Source organism: Amphiprion ocellaris, chromosome 19 (assembly GCF_022539595.1).
Source record: "Amphiprion ocellaris isolate individual 3 ecotype Okinawa chromosome 19, ASM2253959v1, whole genome shotgun sequence".
In the NCBI taxonomy this organism is placed as follows: Eukaryota; Metazoa; Chordata; class Actinopteri; family Pomacentridae; genus Amphiprion; species Amphiprion ocellaris.
Window position 1 is genome coordinate 22,188,092 of NC_072784.1, and position 26,053 is coordinate 22,214,144.

The window sequence follows — 26,053 nt, forward strand, 5'->3', positions numbered from 1 at the left end:
ATCTACTAGTCCATAAGAAATTAACATGACATAAGCAGCTGATGCCAGGCCTGGGGAGAATCAGAGTGAAAGAGAGTCTGAATTGAGAGTTATGACCTACATCAAACAGCTTCACTTAAACAGATAAACAGTAGAATGAACAGCTCCCTTTTCCTGTATCTCTCCTCTCTTTTAGCAAACTAACAAGTTTAAAGATCTCTAATATACCCTGCAAGAAAAAATATCAATATCTGGAAACTACACTCATAAAGCACAAAAACTGTATATCATATTTGTATATTTTTAGACATCTGCTCACAGTTCTGTATTTATTCTCTGGAACATACATGTGTGGCCTCCACATGAAGCCAGCAAGTGAATACAAGCTTTTTTACTTTTTTTTTTTGACTCCTTCCCAGGGTGTCTGAGCCCTGTTTAAGGAGTAAGTGTGGTGTAGAGAAGAGCGAAGCCACCAGCTGCTGACCTTTACTAGCATCACAGAGCAGCAGGGAGTGCCTTAGTTTACCTGACTGACATCTTGAAAACAGCTAATCAAAAGGTCTCTAATGGTTTACCACCTGTGAGGAGTTATATGTGTGTGTTTGTCTATTAACTAATGCGTGTACTGGGCCAGTATATGTGGATGTATGTGTCTGTATGCATAATTTTGCAGCGCATATGCACATAAAATGTTGTGATTATATCATTATAAGTCAACAAGCGAAAGAAAATTACCTCTTTGATCCACTACAAAGTGGATGTGGGCTGTGCTGCGAAGGCCCTCAAAGTGGGTGAGTCAGTAGAATTTAATAAATCAAATCCGAGTTTCATGCTCATCCTTTAATTTGTAGCAACCGCGTGATCATTGCAACCGCTGCTGCACCAAAACTTTTTCCTTAAAAAGTTGCAAAGGTCAGATGAGGTCGTACTCTGGGCACCGCTGAGTACATTTTTTGTACAGAGACTACATCTCATTCCAAGCTATTCAGTCGAAGCCTGAAAGCAGATTTTACATTTATTAACATTTTCTATGCAAGACTCAGCATTAAACAATCTGTAAGCGCTTGAATCCACTCTTTTACTGTCTTTAACCACTGGAACTGACGTATCAGTCAAATAATGAATATCAAGGATCCGTCAATGTTTCTTACATCCGTTGTTGCAAGCTAATTTTGTTTCTATTTTGGTGCGATTGTTCTTTAAGGTGCTGCTAGAGAGGGAAAGTGTAATTAGACCAGATAAATCCTTTTTCCCACCACCTACCCCACTTCTGAGAACTATTTTGCCCTTTTCCCCAACAAAGGAATCCATCCAACCTCGTGACTATTTCAGCCAACCTTCTCAAAATCCCTCATAATCAGCAGTGTTCCTCAACAGACTGTGTCTCTGGGGCTACTAAGGCTGTCCTCAGAAAGTGTGACTCACCTCTATAAGATGGGGTAACACTCTAAAAGTAGCCATCTATTGATCAAATCAATAAAAGAAACCAGCTCTCTCTGGCTCTGTGTAAGAAGAAATGTTGCAAGGATGGAGACAGCAAGAATGGTAGATAGAAAGAGGAAAGGAGATGAGGATGTGAGGAATAAGACCTTACTTGTGTCAAAAAGCAAAGCCCAGGCATGAGAAGGAGCTGGACTGGTGAGGGCGGAGGAGGGAAGAGGGGTAAAATGGGTGAGGGTGGTGGGAGTGAGGGAGTGGCTTGGCTGCTATTATAGCTCCCGGAAAGTAGGAACTCAATCAACGGCCAGGCGAGAGGCCTATTGTGCCGGACTGTAATGGGAACTGTGAGATTTTATTAAGAGAGAGCAATTGCATGTGCTCCTCATCAGGGTTTCCATTGTGGCACTGGTGGTCACAATGACGTCTGGGGAAGATAGAAACAAGGTATTTACTGTCTCACATTTGGGAGAATAGACAGCTCCCAGAAATAGGGTTCTACTTTGACGTTAGGGGCTCTGTTACCTATAATTGTCATGGCATCCTCTTGCTCGATCTGTGTCCTTCCCCATTCCTCTCACCCTATTTTGTCTAAGCTCGTTGCCTTTGTTATTTTCCCTCCTCGCTCTCTCTCTCTCTCTAGCTATTTCATTTCTATGCTCTTTCATTTGTCTGTCACTTTCCAGAATCTTTCTGGCGTTGTCGTGGAACTTTACTGTGAAAAGTCAACCTTCGTGAATTTGTCTTTACAGTGATTGCATGCATAGCAAGCCTGTACTTAGACAAGACAAGTGGAGGGAGTGGAGCGAAAGGTGTGGGAGGACAGCACTCTGAGAAGGTGTGTCAGTTTGACTAGTGATGGACCTAGCCTTGCCGGTTTGATGCTGTCAGAGCTGGGTTCTCCAGACTATAGGCTGTAAATACAGCAGAGAGCTAGCAGAGAGCTTTCACTTGGCCAGTATAGATAACTATAGTTGATAACTATCAACTTTGTTGATTGCACTGTTCTTACATACAGCTTTATGGGAGGAAGAGAAATCATTTCTTGGCTGTTGAATTATAAATGCCTATGACTATGTGTTTTAAAATGAATAAACTGTCCTTTATATATATATATATATATATATATATATATATATATATATATACACATATATATATATATACACATATAAAGCTCACAAACCTTGGAGATAACAGTTTCCTTGAATCTACAAACAAACGTGTTTTCAGTACTGAACTCATTTAATACAGTGCATTACGGTCAAATAATCAGGTCGCTTTGACATAAACTGAAACATCCAATGTCTACCTGGAAGATTTGAAAAAAAAAAAAAAAAAAACAGCATTAATGTCAGGATGTTTTTTGATCTGATGACTCTCGTCAGCTGAGACAGAATTTGTCTGCGTCCTAAAAAACTGTTGGAGGAATAGATCTGATTTCTGATCAGCCTCTGCTTTCATTATGATTTATTTAGATCATAATAACCTATAAATAACCACAACTCCAGCTTTTCCCCTTTGTTATGGTTCAAAAAAAGCATATTCTGAAAATGTTCACATTTAATGAACTATCTTTTTTTTACAAAACATTATGAACCTGAAATTTCTTAAGGAAAACAAGTTCAATTTCAACAGTAGCCTATTATGCCTCAGTTCATCATTTACACATGCATTGTAACTGCCAGGTAACAGTTTACCTACAAAAACACAAAACATTCAGTCACAGGTATCTGGAACTGAACAATCTAGTATTTTACTTCATGATCAAAACAACTTGTCAAGGTCTAGAAATTATTTCAAATTTACAGTTTCACAAATTTACAATTTACAGTTAATGCTGTTATAATTTTTATCCTTTGTAAAGTCGTCTCGTGGGCCAAAATGGACAGTCTGACGGGCCGGTTTTGGCCCGCGGGCAGTATGTTTGACATCGCTGTTAAAAATTATCGGAGTAGATGAGCCGAGTACGTGACGTGATCAAGTACGCTGGCGTTCCGACTGCACATTAACAATGCGTTCTCCCGTTTTCGGGAGTCTGTACTTCCAAGTCTGAACGGCCAGCACATGTACAGTCTATGGACCAGCGCAATTTCAGTATTGTTGTACGCCGCGAAAAACAGGCCGACGTTAAAACAATAGTTCAGCTAATTAGTTGCCTGTAGACGGACCTTTTCCTCCCAGTCACTCGCGCCCCCCTTGACATGCCTCTGTGTCCCCTCCAGGGGGCGCACCCCACTATTTGAGAAAGACTGACTTAGATTAAGGGAAAAAAACAACTTGGTTGAGGTGATGAAAGATATTTGGCTTCAAATAATAAAATCAAGGTTAGACAAGCATATAGGTTTGGATTAAAAGGAATGCTTCATTATGATTAAGACAACCATTGCTTCCATGGTTACAATAGTAGCCAGTAGGTTAAAGTCACAGAGAGCAACTGCAGTCAAAGTTCATTGTAGTAGCAAAGCTTTGCTGACCCATCCATCCACCCAACCTCCCTCTTATGCAGACTGTGTGGACACTTGGGGTCATCAGAGGCCTTCATCACTTAGAAATAAGATTTAAAATGTTAAAAAATAACTCTGTTGTGGTCCTTTAAAATCTCAAAGTGTAGAATATGTATTCATAAGACTATTTCTTCTTGGTTACAGAACAAGTGTCATTGTCTATTAAATCACTGTGCTTGTTCTAAAATGCAGCCATGTGAGAGTAGATAAACTGCTGCAGTTTTCCAATCAAACAAGCAATTTATTCACTTGTTAAAGGAAAAAGCTGATTCTAACATTACTTGTTAGGATACACTTTGCAGGCAGTCATCTCATCTGCCTGCGAGATGATATTCTATTAAATAATGAACCGCTATCATCACTCTCTGTCCTGCTTTGGCTCTGTCCTAATGAATCCAAACCTTCTCCCCTCTGGTCCCATGCAGCCACTACTGCCTTTCCATCACAGCCAATCTGATAAAGGGATGAGAGAGGATATCATGTGTTCCTCGCACAAATCCTGCCTGTAATCCGTACATTGTTGTTGTTCTACTTCCCTCACTATAATCTCCTTGCAAGTCCTTTCTGCCCCCCAAAAACCGCCACCTCCCACCCACTCCCGCAAGTCCACCAAATATAGTATATCTAAAATCCCGGTGGTCAGCTACAATTTGAAGGAGATAAAGGAAGAAAAAAGAAGACAGTTAACTGAAGAAAATTCTTATGAACTACTTAGTTCACTGTGAAAGAGGTTGCTGAGAGTGCTGGTATGTGGCATAATGCTGCTACACATGCTGGCCATCTGATAATGAGGCTGGGCAGAAGGGGGTGGTGGGCAGGATTACATTCCCCAACAGAGATAGGGACCAGCACAGGCCATATGTGGTCCAGTCTCTGATAATCCAATTTGACCACAATATACTCAAAGAAGAAGACATCTAAACAGAAGAGAGCGGATTGAAGGATGACTAGATGTGTTGGAATAAATGGATGACGTGTCACGGACAAATGTTACTTGGATCAACAGATTAATTCTCTACCTTTAGTCCATCAGCACAGTGGGCAACACTGAATAAAGCCCTGCCAAATGTTGTTTTCTCCATGTTTTTTTTTCCCTTATCTCTTCCCCCCCGCGCCAAAGCTGGCTGGCTTGATTTTACCAGTGCTACATTTGCCACTGTGTTTATTTCACTGTATAGCATGCTCCATCTGTTAAGGTCTGGGAATGTAAAGTGATTGCTGTCGCACATAATTCCTCTGATATGGCTGGATATTTGTCACAAGTGTGCCTCTAGAACAAGCCACCCGAAGCATAGATAAAGTTTTCATGCACACCTACACAAAGGAAACACTCCAAACACACACGCAGGTACACACTGGAGAGCACATTCTTCATCTTCAGCTGGCTTTTATTTTCATCCAGATGCTGACAGTTGCGATCATGTACGGCATCGAAGTCCATTAGCATCAATAATAAGCTTTGACAAAGGGAACGAAAACCTGCAAATGGATGCAGACACACTGAGGAGCACAGTAAATTAGAGTAACCCTGAAAAGACACATTGCAGCACAGCTGACATAGACTATCAATCTGTAAACATGAAGCAAGGGCATTGTTCTTGAAGTATGGAAATATGTATATGCACGGTTCATGTATTACGTGAAATGCGGTGACTACACAGTCATTTGTGTTTAGATTGGATCCTTGCCCGTGATTAACAAGGGAAGAGCCAGGTGTTGTTGAGCCTCAGGGTCAGTTTGGGGCTCTGCTGGCTGGTTGATAGTGGCAAAGCTCCACTGAACACTGTAAACTTGATTGTATGCCACAGGATTCAATTTACAAGCTGCTGGTTTAAGCTGGCACGATGAACCACCCTGTTGTTTGCACCAGGACATGCTGTCTGTTTTGGAGGCTTTTTGTCCTGCAGTTAACGAGCACTCTAGTGGGAGAGAAACTGTAATGGTCGATTACGGCTGTGATAATGGCAGACTCTTTTGTGTGCTCACAATGGTAGAAAACCTGTCCTCACTGAGAGGAAGGAAAACAAATGAGGAAAAAATAAACTCTCAGTTTGCAATCCTGCAAAGCCTGGTGCTTTTATGTGATGTGCTGACTGAGGGCTCAGTGCTCTCTGCCTGTGGATCTGGATCCCAGTCAAGGGGATCACGCATGCCCAACACCCCATCAACCCTCTCTCATCCATTTTCCTCTTCCTTCAACACACACACACACACACACACACACACACACACACACACACACACACACACATATACACTCATACACGTGCACACACACACATTTGTCACACGTTTACTCACTTACAAAGGTGTTCTTAGAGGTACACCAGGGCACTGCTCTGTATTCCTGTTGTATTCTATGATTTTAGGGTTATTCAAATTCATAAACAATGCTGCAGGCATTTCCCTGTATTTGAGAAAATGCCGACTGAATACATTAAATGAAAATTCAGACTTGCGTATCTAATATTGAAGCACCAGATAAGAAACCAACACATGGTGAGTAAGTATGGAGGACTAAAAGTGCCAAAATTAAATAAATAAATACATCATTAAATAATTAATTAAATATGTCATTAATTAATTAAAATTGGAATTAAATATTTCATTAATTAATTAAAATTGGAATTAAATATGTCATTAATTAATTAAAATTGGAATTAAATACTTAAATGTGTTATTAAATAAATATATCATTAAATAATTAAATATGTCATTAATTAGTTAAAATTGGAATTAAATATGTCATTAATTAATTAAAATTGGAATTAAATACATAAATGTGTTATTAAATATGTCATTAATTTATTAAAATAACAATTATTTTAAGTAAAAAACATATTTCATTATTTCACGATTTAATTAATTATTTCATGGTCCTTGTGTTGCAGTGGATCATGAATTAATTTTATCTGTCAACCTCGCCCGTCAAAGTCGGTGGGCGGATCCTAACACCTGATTGGTTACCCTGCACATCAAGTCAAGGCAAATCGATTCCAGATAATGGATTGACGCAGAGCTTGTAAACACATTCCGATACACTGGGTGGCGCTATTCACCTCTACGTTGGTTTGGATACTCAATAAAACAAAACTTTATTAGCAACCGCTAAAGACTCGGTCCTCTTTCCCAAATGTTGATACATGCGGTGCAAGACAAATTTTCCTTTAGCATTTCCTTTAGCATCTACTCGGCGCGCCACGGCTCGTCTCGGTTTAGTTGTTTTTCCATTACATTGAGAACCACCTCATCGTGGGTGGAGTCGTCATAGCACGGCGGTCCGAAAGTCCCTTACCGTCATTTCTGTGCGACACAAACGCAATGCAACAATGTACATGGAGGCGATAGTACACCTGCTGCTCGGTCTGTGGCTTTCTGTCAGATTCAGAGTAATAGAAGAGTCGGAGAAAGCTGAGAGCGGCGAGTCGAAACACTGAGGAGACACACAGGAGAGTTTGGGAGGCGATGCAGCAGTATCAAGCCGAAGACAAGCGGATATGAACTAGAGGACATATGAGGGTAAGCTAATGCTAGTTCGCTAGCTATCGTGTATCAGTCCTGTGAACGACCCTGTAATGGCTGCAGTTTATCGCTGTTAGGTATTAAAATATGTGTGCTGTGTATGTGTTTCAGATGCTCTCTGATGAGACTTCATGGGATTTACCTGAAGCAGCAGCACATGAGCCTGCAGTAGCACAAGGTGTAGAGGAGGAGGGCAGAGATGTACAGGATGCACTGATGCACTACGTGTCATGCAAAAGTTAAAAGTTGTTCTTCTTGTTATACTTCTGTTTTTCTGTCCCCGGACCGCTATTGTTTTCTTTAATGCAATTCTGACAATAAACTTTTGTAGATGTGTCTGTGCTATTGTTTGTTTGTGAAGGTTAGCAAGATTAAATAAAAAATTAAACGCCAAAACATTAAAACAGCTGTTTTAAGAAAATTACAGTTTGATAAATCAGTATTGCTTTGGTGTAATTCAGTCACCGGAATTATGAACCATAAAGGAGTTTGTGTTAAAACATGTTAAATCCCATTAAACACAAATACATTATTAGGGAATATAGAATTGTTTGGTTCAGACTGTTGACTCTTTTTCTACCAGTGTCTTAACAGACAAAATGAGAAGTTATGATGCAGTCACATAAGTCACAAAATAGTTTATTAGTCAGCAGCAAAATCAAAACTATTTACAATGTGCAAAGTACAAACTGTGGTGGGCCTCTCCTACAGTGGAGGACTAAAAGTAAAACTATATACAACTATAGGTGCTGGTCATATAATTAGAATATCATGAAAAAAGTTGTTCATTATTTCAGTAATTCCATTCAAAAAGTGAAACTTGTATATTATACTCATTCATTACACAGAGACTGATATATTTCAAATGTTTATTTCTCTTAACTTTGATGATTATACCTGAATACTCTGCTTAGGACATTCTACGACTCTGTGGTAGCGTCTGCTATTTTCTATGCAGTGGTCTGCTGGGGAGCAGGGAGCACTGAAAGGGACAGAAAGAGACTAAACAGACTGGTCAGGAGGGCTGGTTCTGTCCTGGACTGTTCCCTGGACTCCATAGAGGAGGTGGGTGAGAGGAGGATGTTGTCAAAGCTCACATCCATCATGGACAATCCCTCTCACCCACTGCATGACACTGTGGGGTCTTTAAGCAGCTCCTTCAGCAGCAGACTGAGACATCCACCCTGCAAGAAAGAGCGCTATCGCAGGTCCTTCATTCCATCTGCTATAAGACTTTACAACATCAGCATCACTGGCTGATGTTAACATAAACTGGACTATATCATTACCACCCCAAACCATAAAATTTGCACTGACATTCTTGCACTGCACATCTCTGCACTTTTAAACTTTATTTTTATTTTTATTTTTTCTGTTAAAAATTTTTTTCACCCTTGTATATATTGTAAATAAAGCTGCCGTAACAATGTAAATTTCCCCTGGAGTGGGGAGAAATAAAGAACTTTATCTTATCTTATACTAACAAAAATCTCAAATTTGGTATCTCTGAAAATTAGAATATTGTAGAAAGGTTCAATATTGAAGACACCTCTAATCAGCTAATTAACTCAAAACACCTGCAAAGGCCTTTAAATGGTCTCTCAGCCTAGTTCTGTAGGCTACACAATCATGGGGAAGACTGCTGACCTGACAGTTGTCCAAAAGACGAGCTTTTTCATGATATTCTAATTATATGACCAGCACTTGTAAATCTCAAGTCTATGGGAGGTGGACTCGCTGCCCACTGCCTACCCAGCTACCCCAGCTGCCCCAGCACACCCAGGAATGACTGGTTGAAGGCAGTATTCTGGGCCATCTCCTCCCGCTGCAAGGCCGCTTCATTCTCTCTTGCCTCGCTGAGGAACAACCAGATGTTCTCATCATGCTGGGCATGACTCCACTCCTCCTCAGCCTGCATCTCCACAAGTACGCTAGGAAGGTCCAATTTTCTGTGGCCCCCTTTCCTCTTGCCTAGACCAAAGACAGAAAAGTGATCAGAGTCAGCTTTAATGGCCAAGTAAGTACACAATATACACGGAATTTGGTTTCGGCTGTTGGTGTCATCCTAGGAATATGGAAGAGAATAATAAAAAATAAACAATAGAAAGAGGAACAGGGAGGAAAAAGAAATAGTAAAATAGAACACAATATAAACAGAAATGTACAGCTAGACTGGAATGTATGAACACATTAGCAAAATGGTAATTGCTATAAACACAGTAGTGGTGATTTTTGTGTACAGGGCTCTGTAGTCCAAATGTCCAGGGTGAGTGGGGTCTCTGATGATGTTTTCTGCAGTCCGTACTATGGGCTGTAGTCTGTTTCTGTCCTGCTGTGTGGTTGATCCAGAGGTGCACAGGACAGATCGGATGACTGCAGTGTAGAACTGGATCAACAGCTCATGTGGCAGGCCATGTCTCCTCAGCTGTTGTAGGAAATACATCCTCTGCTGAGCCTTTTTCAGGAGGTCCTGAGAGATTGTAGTCCCCAGGAGCTAGAAGGACTCCACAGCTATGATGTGATGTGTTTAGCCACCCGTCCATCCATTTTCAATCATGATCATGTCTTTGATACTTTAATAAACTTCTGGCACTCTTCGCTTTAACCAAAGCACAAGCAGTAACTCCTCCACCACAAACAAAAACGACGTGGTGTGAACTTCACTTCATCCTGTGCACATTTTGGAGTTGGTAAGAACAGCTGTGTTTTCTCATTTTTATGTATATTTTCATTCAGTTTCACAGCTACCTAGTGACTATAAGAAGAATGGTTGCAATACTACACCGCACCAGAACGTAAATTAATTAGAGTGACTTACTTGTTAAATCAATGGAAAATAAATGCAGCTGCATGTGTTCTGTTTATGTGTCACTGTAGCTACATGTAGCTTTCATCAGGCGTTCCTGAGCTGGCTGCTGCACAGTTTGCATTTACACCTGCCTGAATTCTTGGTCGTTGGTCTCGTTGTTCTGATCATGCTTGCAGGCATTTACACCTGTAGTAATAATAATAATGCGAAAATCAACCATGCTCTCTGTTTACCGTGTCTTACCGGTGATAAGACGTTGCTGTGACGTGCTGGAGGTTGATGTTGACAGGGTCGGTGTCGAAGCTGGTGCTGGAGAGGAGCTGCTGCTGGTGGTGGAGAGGAGGCAGGGGAGCTGGGGGCTCCGCGACGGAGGTGGAGTAGGCTTCGCATGTGGAAAGGGATTCTTGAACAGAAATAAACACTCACACTAAGTACAAGAAAAACACGGCATGCTGACTGAAGTATTAGCTTCTGAGAGCTAAACGTTAGAAACAGCAGCACGAAATACAAGCAGAGCACGGAGTTAGCGCCGATGGCTAACTAGCTATCTTATTGTCTGCTACAGGAGACAACGACGTTACTTTCTAAAAATACTTGTTTGCTTAAAAGAAGCTTGCCACCAATGGGATAAATGATGTATAAGTTTCTTGAAGTTACAAAACACTCACCGTCCTCGAACGTCTCCAACAATGCAGCGGCTGAGTCTCCCTCCTGTTGCTCGCCGGTGCGATGTAGCCATCGGTGCCAGTAAATGGCTTCCATTAAACCTCTTCCAACACCTCCTGGTTGACCCACGCCGGCCGTTGTGGTCCTGGGTGGACCGATAGTCACTTTTGAGCTTTTTCAGCTTCTCCCTACACTGCTTCTGTCCTCTTTATATACAGTCTACTGTATATGTGAGCGGCCATCCGCTCAGAGACCTCCTGATAAACTTTCTCCGTCCAGCTCTCTCTGTATTCTTTGGTCCGCCACCAAAGACAAAGTCTCGACCTCTTCATTCACCCACGGTACAGGTCTGGCTGTCATATTAAAATTATGAAGAACAGAGAGTTTCGTGAAGAGCAATGCACACCATCGCTGTTTACAGTCATTTTTTAATGCAGGATTTTGTTTTCGTGCTGAAGTTGCTCTGTGTCGTCACTCCCTGCCCAATCAGTGGCCTGCACTATGTAAACGCCACATTATCGGCTCATCTCAGCTCGCTGGGAACCTCAGCCGAGAAGGTGCTGAAAATTAGTCCGTATGGAAACGCTCGCAAACAAAGATGAGACGAGCCGTACCGTGCCGAGTAGATGCTTGTGGAATCGCGGCTAAACAAAGACGAGCGGAGCCGTGCCGCGCCGAGTAGGTCCTAAAGGAAAAGCGCTCGACACTCCGAGCATCGCTGCAATTTGACAGGCTGGTAATCCACAAAGAACGTGATGTTCCAGAACTTCCCTCGGTATGCCAAACGCCCTGGTCCCTGTGTGTGCTCCTGTTGCACCCTGGTACCAGAAAACCGGCGGAGTACTTCCTCTAAATTTGCAGTCACTCTACGGTCAACATCTTGGTCGGAAAGTGCGGAAATAACTTCAACAACTTCAATAAATTCCTCTGCTTTACACGCTACATGCTCGCGGTCAGCAGGTCCTGCTTCCACATACTCTGCAAGGTCTAAAATATCTCTCACCAACTCTCTAGAAAGTTCACAGCGACTCTCCCTCTACACAGCCTCCATGTTTAGAAAGACTTCTACTTCCGGTTTCAAGGCAGACAAAAGCAGTGGATTAGACTAGATTCACGTTAGTCCCGCCCACGGACTTTGACGGGCGAGGTTGACAGATAAAATTAATTCATGATCCACTGCAACACAAGGACCATGAAATAATTAATTAAATCGTGAAATAATGAAATATGTTTTTTACTTAAAATAATTGTTATTTTAATAAATTAATGACATATTTAATAACACATTTATGTATTTAATTCCAATTTTAATTAATTAATGACATATTTAATTCCAATTTTAACTAATTAATGACATATTTAATTATTTAATGATATATTTATTTAATAACACATTTAAGTATTTAATTCCAATTTTAATTAATTAATGACATATTTAATTCCAATTTTAATTAATTAATGAAATATTTAATTCCAATTTTAATTAATTAATGACATATTTAATTAATTATTTAATGATGTATTTATTTATTTAATTTTGGCACTTTTAGTCCTCCATAAGTAAGCAGGTGCAGTTACAGACTGCAAAGTGTTCCAGAGTGGGTTTCAAGAACAGGTACAAAGAATTCTGACTATTTGAGATTTTAGTGAAATTCTTGTTGGATATTTGCACATCGGTTGTTTGTCATAATGCATGTTTCAGGATCTACTATGCATGAATGTTAAGAGCGCTGCAAAGAGAACATGTACTTAAATTTCTGGATCACTCAAAGAAAGCAAAACAAACAGCACATTCACCTGCTCAACAATCCCAAAGTTAAAAAAAAAACAACAACAGAAAAAAAACAGAGTAAACATAACAAACAAAGAAAGTCATTGTGAACCAAGCCTAAGCCTAAACCTATTTCACCCTGACATCAAAACTGTTAGAGATAAAGGATCTGAAGAGGACTACATAGATTTTTCTCAATCACAATGAGTGCACAGGTGTCTGAGGTGATGAACCACAGCTTTTGTTGACTAGACTGAGATTACAGTGGCAGTTAGTGAACAGCATTGAGAGTTCAACACAATTCATGTCTGACTAGGGGCTCTTCAGGCACAGCTACAGTGTCAGGCTGGTGATGAGGTCGTGCTGAGTGACCAGGCTCTGTCTTCAGCTGATTAGTCAAGAGAGTTTACAGAGCCACCACAACTGTGGGCAGCCATTTGTCAGGCGCCCTGTAATTAATCCATTTCCATGGGAGCCTGTTGGGAGTCTGTGGGGATCACCAAGGAGGCTCTTGAAAGGCAATTATTAGACACACACAAAAACACTGTGTAACACACACAAGACAAAGACACAAAGGCCTGTTTTGAGAGAATCTGGTATCTGATGTGTTCCTAGCCCTTTACCTCTCAGTAAAAGGGTTGATTAAAGAAAGGCCATAGATCAGAACCTGAAGCAGCCACTGCTGCAGGAGAGACAGGTGGAAAGGAATTACAGAGGACAACAAAAAAAAAGATTGTTCTTCTAAGTGGGCTCATTTATCCAGACACTTTAAGGTCAACACTGGCCTTTTTGCCATGACAGGCAATATCTGAGTGTTGTAAATGGTTGACATTTCCAGGAGGAAGAGTCTTGGAGATGCCTTTCACAGTGCTGCAATGATGGGAAAGGTAATTCACATACAGTATCTACAGGAGAGAAAGAGGGCTATTGACGAGACAGACAGCTGAATGGTCTATCATGTTGTCTGACCCTTAGAATTGAGGTGAATTCGTGATATGCTAATAGATATATTCCCTGCTGATATCATTCCGCACGTCACAAGAGGTGATTTATGCTCAATAATGGGGAAAATGTTTCTTCAATCACACAGGTGTTTCACACCACGCCTCAGTGCACAATGCTATCTCCAGCCCAACCAGAAAAAACAGATGTCCAGTCTCTCCCTACAGTGCGAGATCCTGCTCCCACTGGGCATGCACAAAGTCACCCAGTCAACCACGCATTAAAGAGAGGCAGCTGCCAGAGCATTAGTGTCCAAACCCTAAGTAGAGAGGCAGACATAAACAAGCATGACAGTTGGTTTTTGGGATGCGAGGAACACTGATTGACAGTGCTCTGTCGGCCGGATTAGAGACGTTCATTTCGTCCTGAACTCAATTATATTTTACAAAGGCTGACATCCCCAGTTAATTGCAGCCTTTCCACATGAGGGAATTATTTGCACTTCTCAATTCCCTGGCCATGTGTACTCTGTTCCGCATGTACAGGCTTCATCTAATATGTGGAAATATTGCAAATTAGATCAGAAAAAAACAGGAGAAGGAAAAAAAAAATCTGGGAAAAGAAAAAGAAACTTAGGGAAGTGTCGAGGGGAAGAAAGCAGTGAAATACTGACTTACGACTTCAAGAGAGAAGAGTCTGGGTGAGTAGTCTGCCTCGGTCTCTCAAGTGTGTCTGGATCTTAGCTCTGAGACAGCTTAGTTCAGAGACAGATCCAGAGTGACAGCATTGTGATGATTGACACGGTGATGAAGAGAAGAAGAGGAGAGGAAGAGAGGAGAAAAAGGTTGTGCAGCGCCACTGGCTGCACCGTAATGAAAATGTGAGTCTTGCCCATGGAAGAATGTGACAGGAATCCCAGGTTGGATATGTGCTGAGGAAGTAATGTCAGGGTGGTAATGTCAAGAAAGCCCATGGGCCCAGCACAGTAATGTCTGCATATGTGTGCAGTATGTGCATACATAGGTATGTGCACGTGTGTGTGCTGTTGTGTGACTACAGGGGTTAGTGTGTGTGTGTGTGTGTGTGTGTGTGTGTGTGTGTGTGTGTGTGTGTGTGTGTGTGTGTGTGTGTTTGGGGGTGGGGGGGGGGGCGGAAAGTGGAAAAAAAACTCCTAGGCTGTATATCCTGGATTATCCAGCCATTTCTAACTTACCCCAACTCCTCCCTACAGACATCCCATGGTTGACATGTGTCACCACACACAGTCAGATTACCAGGCCTCTAATCCACCTCTGAGGCTGACTGGGTGGGTGAGAGGGCTCCGGATGATCTGCCACACCACAAATAATCCAGCACCTAGCATTTCAAGGGTGGGAGAGAGGAGGAGGGGGGCATGTTGTTTCTCTCCTTTCTGTCACTGTTGCTGTACATTTGAGGTACCATACACTCTAGGATTAGAGCTGTTGCTCTTGCTGACATGTGGACGGACAGCTGTCGGCAAGATGTGCAAAACCAAAGCTCGATACCCGATATCTCTCTGCTACCCTTGGGCTGTCCCTGATTGTTGGGAAGCTAATCCCATGTCATTGTTTTGTGGTTTTGTTTGTTAAAATGGGTATCAGTGACATCACCGGTGTTGACATTGGCTCCGCAGCCAACAACACTCGTGTTTACCTTTGTCTGCGAGATACTGGGTGAAAAACACTCCCAGATGGGAGCAATGCACTGCCAATGAGATGCCAGAGTAAATAGGTAGACAGGAAATATTTACTGATAATAATCTCATCAAACAGATGAATGAAGTCTCTGTTTTCTCAACAGTAAACATCCTCTTTGTTGTGTTAGATTGTTGGGAATACTATGCGAGGAAGACATTCTGTATCTATCCTGGTAATTGCGGCATGACAAATCATTGCTCCTTAAATGTATATATAGGGCAAGCGGTTCACAAAGTGTCACAGGTAAAACAGTGATTCATTTTGTACTTGATGGCTGTGCTGGTCTATGTGTTATGATTCATTCATTGAGAGTGCCTGGGTTGTGCAGCTTCTATCACTTGACACTGACCTCTCATTTGGCCACTCTGACCCTGCTAATAAGGATGTAGAAGTGTGACTAAGACTATTCTGTTCTTCAGGGAAGATGATATTCTAACTGCTCCAAGTCCTACAGAATAAATAAAATATTCCTCTATATTATTTCGTATTATATTTGCTGTTCAAGTATTCCTAGTAGTTAAAGTTGATTGAGAACTCTCCCTCCCCAAACTCAGTGGGAGTCAGAAAGCGAGATGGGCAACAGGGCAGTAGGACAGGTCAGGTCTGTACCGAGCATAGGGACTCCCTGCGGCTGCAAGGCACTCCACTGATTAAGACAGGCCAATCGCTCTTAGTGTCAATGTCAGGTCTGCTAAGGACGCAGCCTCGCTCTCTCCTTAGAGGAGGAGAGTAGCTTGCTAGAGAGGCAGAGGGCCAACACCAGTTCATCCAGCTCCCCATTAGCAGGAGTAAACCAGCGCAACCTGACCTTCGGAGACCCCTGACTCAATGCAGGGTGAATCGGCCGGCTTATTAAGCTCGGGCAGCTTCAGGTTAGTCTGGAATGCTGCTGCTATAATGAAGTAAAGAATTCATACTGATATAACTCAGCGAGACAGAACTATTTTGCAAGTTATTGTTCTGTCATTGTTTTGAATGTGGGTGTTGCTCTCCACCAGGGAGATAGGGAAGTCATTAAATTAGCGCCAACAGTTTCCAGTCACTGTAAAAGTAATGGCGAAATTGCTGAAAATGGCATAAAACTAGTGTTTGCAACATCCATGTAGCTGCACTTATAACCCTCCTCTCCAGAAGGTGGTAAAGGTCAGAGCTTATACATTAAACCAGACATTCAACAGCGACTAACTTCTAAATGTCTATGACTTGTAACTGCAGGAAGAGAGAAGAAAAATAGTACTTGATAACTACTCAGGCAGACCCTTACTGCACCACAGTGTGGCCTCTGTGGTTATCTCAATATATGAATGATGTGACAGCCATCATCGTGTAGTGACTGAGTAGATGTGTAGGAGACATGTAATGTATTCTCTATGTGTCAGGACCGAGCTGTTCAAATACTATCTTTCTGGTGAAATGTGTCCCTGGAGACGGCAATGCAGGGGTTAGACAGAGAAACACATATTGAGTACTGCCCACCTCTCTGCTACAGGGTCTGGCCACCAACCTCACAGATTTTTTAATGGCACACTAAAATGCTGCGTAAAGACTAAATTGCTGCCCTCAATGGGCAACAGATGATGGAATTAAAGAGATTTAGAGCTGTGGGGGAAAATGGGCTGCGTGGTGTTTGATGTGGGCCTGAGAATGAGGGAAGAAAGGAAAGAGGGCAGCAGAGCACACCAAGGCAGCATCTGGCCCTTGTCGGGGTTACACAGCTCTCTGGAAAGTCTCTATGGAGTACAAAAGGGGCTGACTGGTAGCTTTTTCTAACACCCACCATGCGCATGGAGTGGTACTCACCTACAAGTGAGTCCTGCTGCACCCATATGGCACAACCATATCGCTCAACATGAAACAAAATTAGAACATGCGAGGTGTAAAAAAAATAAATGAATAAAAAAAGTGAAATTGCGAGGCTATCCCACAAAAATTTTTTTCAACTCTACCCCTACTCGAGGAAACCATAGCAACCCCTCACCTGTCATCTCCACAGGAAGAATAGGCAGAGAGCCAGTTCAGAGTGACACATTTTCTCTAACTCGCAAACACAGAGAATGAATTTTTATGTGCTGCGCAGCTTCCCGTGCTCTCTCATATTCCTACCAGAGCATAAGCAGACACACATACCATCCATGCACACCAGATTTATCATCTGCCTTTCCTTACACTCTCCCTCTGTTCTCTGCTGTGCTCGCTTGTCTCTGTTTGTCTCTCATTAACCAACAGTTGTACTGTCACCGATGCACACATAGACACATATGCACAATGACACATTTTAGCTTCACTACTCCTGCCAGAGGAAGCTGGCAAAATGGCAACATTTATCCTGACCTGGCATATTCTGAGCCCAAGTGAAAACATGGCCCAGTATAAAGGGCCGGTGGGCTGCAGCAGCCTCTCTATTCACTAGAGACAAAACCTGGATCTGTGGCATGATCTGGCCGGCTGGACTTATGAATAGAGCCAGAAATCCAGCAAAGACAGAGCCTGTTAACCCTTCTACTATGAGGTTCTGACTGGCTGTATACCATACAGTTTGAGAGGTTGGTGCTTGTGTGTCGTACTACGGAAAAGCAAAAAAAAAAAAAAAAAAATTTTAAAAAAAGCTGGCACTGATCGTGACAGCTCTGTGCTGCATGTGAGCTCATGATAGAGCCATGTATTCCATGAAGAGACTCGGGATTCCAGACACAGCTGCGATACAGCGGACGACAAGTAGTCAGCGAAAACTCCAGCAAAAATGTACTAACTGGAGCCTCATCCCTCACTACTCTCCCACACAAACTTCTGCTTTTATCTCGTCCCAAGTGTGGAGGGAAGTTAAAAATAATTCAAAGAAGAAAGGGGGGCTATCAGACTGACACATTCAAACAAGCTCTAGTGTAAGGGATAAAGCTAAAGCAACGCGGCTGTTGATATGTTAGGATGGGACAGGCTCCATGTGGTGATAAGAGGGGGATGGGCCTCACCACCTTGGCTCTCATTTTCCCGTCGCTTTCATCTCGCTGCACACCGCAGACCTAGTGACTCACCCAGCAAGCAAAACACAGCCAAAACCAATAGCCAGCAGATAGCATCTCTTACGCTAACAAGCTTTTCACTTGGGGATACCATCAGCTCCATGGTTTTCTCATACAGCTAATTAGGGATGGACTGAGAAGCAGACCTGCAGCTATCTATTCACTGTTTTTATCCTCTCTCCTCTCAGTCTTTCTCACACTGCTGCTCTTCTCCATCTTTGTCCTGCCTTTCTGTCTCCGTCAGTCTGTCTCACTCTTCTTTTGTCCTTCCCTCTCCCCTAAAATTCAGTCCAATACAGTATGCTTCTATCTACCATCTTCCAGTCCACTACTACTGCCACTGTGTCCAGCCCAAGGCCACTACTGCCTCTTAATCCCATTAGACCAAACACAATCAATTATCCAGCCAGCCATAAGGATCTGAGAGCATTAAAAGGTTAGCTCAGGAGATTTAAAGCCATTGATGTCTATGACAGGAATGGGCCCCACACCCTCCCCACCTTGAGCACTCCCTGCTCGCCAGTGTGTTAGTGTCTGCGTACGTGTAGTATGTATGTCAGCGCGTGTTCATCAACATGACACCCCGGCACCAACTCGAGCCACCATGCATCGCTAGCGGATCTTTAATCATGTCCCTGCAAGTCCCGGCAAATTACTGCCTTGTGATGGTAATCGATAAAGCGATAAACATAGTCAGGGACTGCAGCTGCTGGAGCGAAGAAATACTGCTGCGGCCACTGGTTGAGTTTTTTTTCTTCTCTCCTCATAATCTGCCTACTCTTGCCAAGAGTGAAAAATAAAACAAGTAGAAAGAAGGACTATCTTCTTCCATCGCAGACAACCACGGTGTAGGGGAGAGAGAACAATTCGCCCTCATACAATGTACTTGCATTGAGGAATGGAGGAGTTGTGGAGATATACAGGTGCAGGTCAATCAATGCTATCAGGAAGCTAGACTGATATAATCATATTGTAATCTGTAGACTCATCTCACCCCCCTCAATCTGTCCCACCACTGCCTGTCCATAAACTCCATGCCCCACTGCCACTCCATTCATCGCTTGATCTAATTCTCTCACTCCCTTCCCTTTATCTTCGCCATACACTCCTCTCCTACACTCTCTTGTCACTGGCTTGTTCCTTCTCAGGCGAGAAAATTAAATATGATCATTCCTCTTCAAAGGCACCACTATTAGCTACATAATGAATATTCAGTTAATGTAGCAGAGAGAAGAGACTGTGTGAGTTACAGAAATAAGTGACAGCAAGAAACGAGAGGTGAAACTCCTAAACTCATTTTCGACGGTCTCACAGCACAACTACAAAAAGCAAATGAATGTGTGCTGGCATATCATTTTCCATACAGACTTTATAGCCAAATAACAGGAAGCATTCATTATTACAAATACCTTATTACCATGAATGAACAGTACTGTGACATTTAACGATGTGATTGTAGATCTACCTCATCAGAGTCCAATACATCATTTATGGCTCATTAATATTTCCACTGATGAATCATTGATTATGGGGCTATTATGAAATACTTCCTCAAATCTCATGTCCCTGATGCGACCTCCACTGAAAAATCATTTGGCTAAGGCTTGAAAGGCGCCGAAGCACTTGTGGCTCCAACTTAAATTTCACTCCGAAGAACTTGTCGGCTTGCGTTCCAGATGCAGCTGCCCAGCACCTTTTCCACTGGGATTCAAATGTGCTTCCTCATGCAGACACGATAGCCACTTTCCAATTTCAACTTCATCTTAAACCACCAATTTCTACTGCCGTGGCGGTGATTGAAATATGAAACCCTGCATATATACAGGCCATTACAGAGAATACAAAGCTCCAGCTGCTGTCTGTCTGCCCAGGGAAGTGAGAGAAGAAACAACAGGGATCAGCTACAGCCGGAACACATTCCTATTTATTTATTATTCAATAATGCTGAATTGGCCCCTGACCCCCAGGAGCAGCTCAAGCCAAACTACCCTCAGAAGAAATGGCAGCCCTGCTGAATCAGGAGAAAATCAAACAGAATCCCTGGGGCTCGGTGGTATGAGAGTTCAAATCCGACAGCATTTGACAAGTCTCCCCTTTGAGTAATTCCTTTTTTTTTTTCTTTTTTTTGCTGCTTTTGATTCATGTGAACATATGTCAAAAACACAAACATGCACTTTCTAGGGCAACACCATGAACACAGACATGCTGACACACAAATAACAAGTAAATATGAGTCGCCCCAATAAGCAGAGACGTCATGAACATCCTAGAAAGTGAGCATTTTTCTGAGATTACTCTTGCATGTGCTCTCTCTCTCTTTCTCCCTCTCCAACCCCACAAACCAATATGTTGTTTCAGGGGCAACATGTAGTGCTTTTATCTGTCGGTTATGCCTCTCCAATTTTCAACAGAACGGTTTGATGGGAAGGTACTTCTAACCTAATTTCAGCTGGTGAGAAAAGATTATAAAGTAACTGTTGTTGAAGTGCAAAATAAATGAATTGAGTAGCAATAGGCACATAGTACAGACACCAGCAAATAGTAAGGGGGATGAATGTGATGGTGTGGTGATGGGAGGGGGCAAATGCCGCTAACACAATGTTGTCTGTAGCTTTCAAGGTTATTTCAGCTGTTAATTAGTTCAGTTTGATGGCTTGAATCCATTGGTGCAGTCTAACCCAGTTAAGTCATCTGCTCAATGAGTTTTCTCTGGGCCTTAAATACCGAGCCACGGCTCTACAGGAACCTGGCTCAAGGTTAGCACCGTAGTGTCAGTCATTCCCAATGTCCGGTGCTCACAGTCTGCCACGCTCCTCAAGTGACTTGCCAGAGAACACTCACCAAGGTTACGTCTGTCAGAGGCAATGAATACCCCACTTATCTCAATCAAAGTCCTTCACAAATCTTTGATGGATTGGCCCTGCCTGTGCTTTCAAACCTGGAAAAAATAAGGATATTAACTCGCCGAGAAAATAAATGGAAGTAGGGGGAAAACAGTCACACTGTTGCACCCAAACTGAACAGCTTGACAAATAGCATCTCAAATTATTAAGCCGAAACCAATCAAATAAACATCTTCAATTAATCAATTAAAATCGTCGCCTACCGGGAAACAGATGAATGCATTTGCATATTCTTGTTTGTCATAATTCTCGGCTGTGTTAAAGAAAGAACACAGCCAAGATGCTAAATTTGTCTGATGGCTGCAGGGTGGTATTTTCTTTTTACTTGTTTTTTTTCTTTTTCTTTTTTTTTTTGAGGTCAGGGTTTTTGACGTTTGTAAACAGATAAATGAAATACACCTTCAGAGAGATAAGCATGTGTGAGTCGGACCATGTGTGACAGATTATTCACTGAAAATGAATTCTTGTGGAGAAGAAATTAAATGCAATTGGTTTCAAACAGCTGCAGTAAAAAGGCAAACTACAGAATTAAAAGCACTTTGCTTTGTGTACTGTTTGTGTACTGGATAGAATATGAACCAATGTTGTTCAGTTAGCAGTGATTCATTATAAATGACCATGTAAGGTAATGACTGTGCTTAAATGCCAAACTACAACCACGTAGAGATAAATTAACATATCGTCATGTCCATAAAGTCAGTCTGCATGTAATAAATTGTCTGTTAATGACAATAAATTACTGCACTTTGTTTCCACGGGAACAAATCTATAGGTTGGTTGACAGGCAGTGTAAATGTGTTGTTTGTGCAGCATAAATCACTAGCTAACAATATAACACCTGTGGATTTTTTAAAAAGTAGAAGAAACCTTCTTTCAAGCCTCCCACCTGCTCAATATTTCACACATAATATTAAGTGATCTTTTTTGCTGTGAGACTGTACACAAATGGAGCAATTAGCTATGACGGATACTGGGATGATTATCGTTTCAGTGAAGTGACAGTGGGATAGAAAGAGGCTTTGATACATCAGCTTGTTTGTGTCCGATGGGTAAATAGTATCATGAGAATGATATGGGTGTATTTCTTAAATATTTGAGCCTTTTTGGACATCGTCATACCAGGGTTTGCGCCTGTGTGTGATTGTGTCTGATGTGCGGGTTGTTTGTCTAATCCCTGCAACATCCTCCATCTCCAGGGGCAGCGGTTCCCTCTCTCATCAACCATGCCCAGCCAATGTGACTGTCACTCCCAATCTGCACTGAGAGGGGAGCCTGTGCCTATTTTTATAAATGTATTCATATTCATTAGTCCTGAGTGTCATTCATAGCAGCAGTTCTTTAATGCGGTACGTAACCATCAGAGGCTGGAGGAGCCTGCCTCCTCTCATCTCACAAATTAATAACACAGGCAATCACTGCAAAGGTGCGCACTGTCAAACAACAATGGCTCCTGATTTCCATCAACTGTGCGCACTTCTTCATTTCCACATGACAAATGCAGAAAAAAAGCACACTCAGTGGTCTCCCCTTAGGGAATCACAACAAAAATGCCATTGTACCAGCCTTTGAAATATGCAGTCATTAATTTAAGTGAGAATTAATTAGAACCTATTTTTTCCCCTTGACCCATCACAATATTCTGCCTCATAACATCTTGGTGAGAGTCGCTTAATTGTGCAGAATAACTGGTGTGAATGTTGGCTGCTAATGAGAGCAATTAGGCATCAGACTCACACGAGATTTAACTCCACCCGCTTGCTCAAAGACAGGAAACTCTGGCTCGATAGGCTTCTATGTGTCACATAAAGCACATGATGAACTAATTCCACAAAGTCACCGCGAGCAAGTCTCTCTCTGACTGATATCCTTTCTTCTTCTTAGACTGACATGACCGTACATTTTGACACAAGTGAAGTTTAATAGGATCATTGTGACACATGCTTCCGTCTGTATCGCACAAACACTTTCTCATGCACCATTTTGGACATGCCGCCTTCGAAAGTAATGGAAGCGGACTGCGTTTCAAAGCATTGTCATGTTTATTTCATGGCCATTGTTCCTGCTCCACCCCACTTTAAATCAAGAGCACAATGCATCCCCCCCTGTCCTCACCCCCACCACCACCACGAACCTCACCACCCCACCATACTTCACTCTGGACAACATTAATAAAACAAGCTTTCAATGATGCAGAGTGGAACGCCACATTGGGCTCTGAGCAGCGGTGTGATTAAAGCTTTTAAACACCGCCACCCTTTGAGTCTACATGCGACAACTGCAGTCTGTGTTTGCAAGAAAGCTGCCAGGGTATGGTACATGTTCCCTCTGCCATTTGCCTTTTTTTTTTTCTTTCTTCGCTATTGCTCACTAATGCAGAGAGGGCAAGACAAGTGCTGGGTGCAATTTAACATACATATGTAACAATAAAAGGGCATTCAACAATAAAATGAGAACATCCAGAGCAGAGTCCACAAAGGAAGATAAAAGTAGAAAGGTAGATGCTGTGCTACAGCGGCTGAGTCTATTTCCCAGCTCTAACAGCCATCTTCTTTCTGAACTTAAATATCATATTGTTGCAGTACACTTATTTCTTTCACAAACTATTTGGTTGCAGCTTTTCTCCCCTTGCTGTGTCACATTATTCACTGTGAAGCCTTTGAAAGACCCCAGTGGATGGATATAATAAGCACTCAAAGAATATATTTTTGACTGATCATTTCTTTACATAATTTCATCCCTATAATCTAATAATGACAAGCCCTTGAGTGATTACAGAAATGGAAATAAAGCTTTTTAATTGATTTTCATGAAATTAAACATCGGCCAGAGCAACTTCATTACACTGATATAATCCCACTGACTCTCCTATTTCTACAGTCCCCACAGGCAAAGAACTTGTCCAGCATTGTTACAATAAGATATGCGTTTAAACATTTTCCTTCACAGGACAAGGAAATTACTCTTTGAAAGGCCCCCCACCCCATGCTCACAAATTGCAATGGTTTGACCAGCACTTTGTGAAAGATTTGAGGACAATGACGCTGAAACGTAGCCTGAGGCCTCTGAAACAGCATCAAAAGTCAGAGCAGCTGCAGCCATCATGTGTCCACATGTAGGATCAGCTCACACAGGGACAACAAGCCCTGCCATTGTTGCTGCTTTCTCTTAACTCAGGCATCACAAATCAGTTCTGAACCATCATATGTATGTCATATGTGATGCAAATCTGATTTGGCTTTATTCTCTTGAGTAAAGCGCTGCAACAGCCTAGAGTGTGTTCGCATGTCTGCTTTGTCTCCAGCGTGAAGACGGGGGCCAGCATTGCCAGAAGACCTCCTGGTGCAGTACAGTACATGTCCCCAACAGGGGATGCTCAGACTCGTTTGTTTAGTTACTTCAATCTGGCTATGAGACAAGAGGAGACAGTGACCGAGGCATTTGGGACATTGTCGTCCCCTGCAGAATTAAACATTCTGCGTCTCAAGCCCCAGTGACAGGAAATCTCACTCAGATCACAAAAGGCAGCACTGATTGCGTCTGACATGTACATCCTCTTCCTTCAGATGCAGTGTCTTTGTTTTGTCTGGATTACTTGTGTGTAGGCATTTATGTTTTTTGTAGCCTGTGTGTGTGTGTGTGAGTAAAAGCGGGGGGCTTTCTTCAATCGGCCTACTTCTATTCTAAAAATGAAACAGTGACCTTTTAATACATATCGCCTGTCTGCGAGTGTATGCAAGAGCTAAAGAGTACATAAAAGGGTGATTCCAAACTTAAAAATTAGACTCATGGGAGGATAACCAGAGATTGGTTGTGTTTAAGAGGCACTGAAATACAGGGGTAAATGTATAAAAAGGCTGGCAGTAGGAGAAGTGGAAGGGTTACTGTTTGGGCTCAAACTGGGCACACTAATCCCTTTGATCCCCCCATTTTACTGTCAGCTGTTTCCTAGCTACCATCGGATCTGCACAGAATTTAGGATTTGTGCTACTGTACACCACAGCAATCTCTACCCCACTGATGCAGCGCTCTCCTTTCTTTCCTCCATCAATACTCCACCCAGCGTCAACATCCGTAGCAATATTCATTTCTCTTTCTGTTCCTCTTTCTCCTCCACCTCACTGCAGTTGGCAGTGACTGCGACATGGGAGGGAGGCAGGTTAAATTGGAAAGTATTTTGCACAGAGGACCATCAGAACATGACGCTTCACACTGAAAAAGCTGATTCTGATTTTGTCTTTTCACATGAGATACCATGGCTGTGCCCCACTTTCATTAGTTGTGCCGAAAGCAGCTTTTGAGAAAGCTCCATTTAGCGGTAATGAAACAATCTACACGTATTTGTGTCGATGCATGCGCTAGAACAGGGAAATGTGTTTGTGTATTAGCATACTTGCGTGTGTGCATTTGCACATCTGCTAACATGCATTAACGAAATAAAGACACTCTTATAGGATTCCTCTTTCTAGCTGCCTATGAAATTAAAATAAATAGGCAAATGTATCTGCACGGGATCTCTTTCATCCTTGTCAGTATTAGTTGCTTTCAGAGGTGCAATGCACCACAGACTTTCCTTTTAACCTCTGAGAAGCTCTCCCAAACTGATTCTAAATCATTCCAGGCAGAAACACATGGCGGACTTGATTTGCGTATTGGCAGATTCATGCTTCATTGTCAAACACTGGCTCTCCATGGTCCTGCACCTATTAATCCTGTAAGCATGTAGAAGCAAAATGAATACCACAAGTTTCTCAATTTGCTGATTTCAATAGGAGCTGCTAG

At 42.2% G+C, this 26,053-nt stretch overlaps 1 protein-coding gene and 1 long non-coding RNA gene across 6 annotated transcripts in view; one reads left to right on the forward strand and one right to left on the reverse strand.

The window, feature by feature from the left end:
• Positions 1 to 26,053, reverse strand: part of sdk2a (sidekick cell adhesion molecule 2a) — a 94,151-nt gene that overhangs the window by 57,928 nt on the left and 10,170 nt on the right. The window lies entirely within an intron of this gene.
• On the forward strand, positions 6,486 to 7,781 carry LOC129347633 (uncharacterized). The gene is made up of 2 exons (XR_008599826.1): positions 6,486 to 7,442; positions 7,557 to 7,781. It is a non-coding gene; the product is annotated as an uncharacterized LOC129347633 (long non-coding RNA).